The following is a 2500-nucleotide window of genomic DNA, read 5'->3' as shown; positions in this document are numbered from 1 at the left end:
ACAGCCTTTTTCAACTCTCATTTATAAAACAATATTGTTTTCCAATCGGTTAGAATGCACCATTTGAATTGGGAAGCTTTACCTTGATTTGTTGTTATACAACAACCAGCGCATGAAATGGTTAAAGAAATACCCACCTGCCTAAGAAAATACCCCAGTATCCTAGGAAAATCTAGTATCCTTAAAAAAAATAAAACCCTCATGTCTCTTGAACATAAATGCAAAAATCATTTAAAAAAGCAAATTCATTTTCAAAAACGTTTAAAAAGGTAAACCACTTATTAAAAAGAAGACTTTACAAAATACTTCACTGCTATTTAAAAAATACTACACATCTATTTCAGAAATTCCAAACCACACTACAAAATGAATTTCAAAACATTTGTTTGTTTTCAAGACAGAAGTTTTCATTACAGAAGACGCTGAATCCATTTTAAAAAGATGCACAGTGAAAAATGCCTACTTTTTATTTTTTCAAAGGCTCGGTCACTTTCAAAAATTGCAGTCCCCTTTTAGAAAAAAAAGAAGTCTTTAATTAAGAAGCAAAAGGTCTCTTTAAAAAAGAAATACAAGTTTTCATTTAAGAATGGTAGATGTGACTTAACCAACAATTTTAACTCACATTTAAAGAAACACATTAAGTCGCTTTAAAATATATAATAAGTCACATTCAAGAAGCTTCATATCACTTTAAAAGGGCTTAAGTCACTTTAAAAGTCTCTTAAATGTCTAGCTCACTCACTCACTCACTCACTCACTCTCACTCACTCACTCACTCACTCACTCACTCACTCACTCACTCACTCACTCCAATCACTGCATGATCAAAGTCTTTTAAAAAGACTATTCATGTTTGAAAAGTGCTATTTCACTTTTGCTATTTCCAAATAAATAAAAAGTTTACATCACTCTCAAAAAAATGCAAAGCTGCTTAAGAAAAAGCTAGGTCACTTTTAAAAAAGATAACTTCATTTGTAAAAGAACATCAAGTCGGTTAAGAGTTCTCTCTCACCAAAACCAAAACAAAAGGCTAAGTCGCTTTAGAATGTAAAACCAACTGCAAACCATTTTAAAAGGGTTTAAAGCCAGTTTAAAAGTCTCACCAGAAGTGTCCAGCTCACTGGAACAAAGTCTTTTAAAAAGATTATTCGCATCAGAAAACAGCTAGCTCACTTTCAAAAGTGTTGCTTTAGAAAGAAGCTAGTTCGCTTTTAGAAACAAAAACTTCATTCTAAGATGAAAATCGATTAAGAGTTGTCTGCGAAACAAACCAAAAGCTTATTTGATTTAAAGAAACAAAAACGTTTAAATGGATTCAAATTCACATTGTGAAGTAGAGCAACTTTAGAAATACAACAAATCACATTTTTAAAATTTTGCACATTGCAAAGGTCGTAAGCCACTTAAACGCAAGCCTAACCCTAAACCCTAACCCTAACGCTATATCATATTTAAAAAAGAGCCTAAGTCACATTAAAAAGGTCACATCATTTAGACAACACGAAGCTGTTAGTCCAAACAACTTGCAGCATCACCATCACCATCATTGTCAGCAGCAGCAGCAGCAGCAGCAGCAGCAGCAGCAGCAGCAGCAGCAGCAGCAGCAGCAGCAGACGACGGAGAAAAAAATGCAAATTCAAAAGGTCTTCCAAGGAACAGTCTTCGAAATCAATCAGAAAATAACATCATCATTGCAAAACAAAACAAAAAACAAAAGGAGGTGTTTGCATTTAAAAAGCTCTCTCAAAAGACAAACGAATACGACTTACTCATTGATTGGTTGAAACTTGCTGCTAAGATGAGCTTCCTTTTGTTACATCACAGGGATGCATATTGTACAGCCACAACATCTACCCAGCATTACCTCACTCAAAACTAACTAAACCACTGTCTCATTCTTAGAAACGAAACATTGTTTAACTTAGCTTAGAGTAGCTAAGGTTAATAGGTCTGTTAAAAGATAGCTGAAATTCTTAGCTCCCTGCTGATTGTTTTCTTCTATACATTTCCTTCTTTTTCCAGCTCCTTAGAGTTTGAACCCTAACGGTTTTGAATTTATCAATATAATGCCGTTATTCTAACCCAACCCTAACCTAGCCCTAACCCTAATCCTGACTCCTCTTGTTCCAACTTTTTGTAGCTATTTTCATATCAAGCCAAAATGTCTCTCCGTTAGGCTTTTCTAAGTTTCTTATGGAGTTTTCGTCTTACGGAGGTTATGGTTCTTTTGTTCTTTTCGCTCTACCAATCGTCTTGCAATCTACCACCCACGTGAATCTACCTTTTTCTTTCCCAACACCACAAATACTACGAAAATCGTCAATATTATTCCTCTTCGCTATCGCAAAGCACCTCGACTAGATGAGAAGTTAGCTTGGAATTCATAACATGTGCAATAATCCATTCAACAAAAATTGAACGGCTGCACTCTTAAGAATGTTGCACAAATGGATTATTATCTCAGGTCCAGTGAAGAGGCATGAGGGCCAATATCGGCAAA

The sequence above is a fragment of the Hydra viridissima genome, unplaced genomic scaffold (assembly GCF_058129835.1).
Source record: "Hydra viridissima isolate aposymbiotic clone 2 unplaced genomic scaffold, HvirCarnegie_v1 scaffold_14, whole genome shotgun sequence".
NCBI lineage: Eukaryota > Metazoa > Cnidaria > Hydrozoa > Anthoathecata > Hydridae > Hydra > Hydra viridissima.
The sequence above is the reverse complement of the archived record's forward strand: the minus strand, read 5'-3'. Positions refer to the sequence as shown.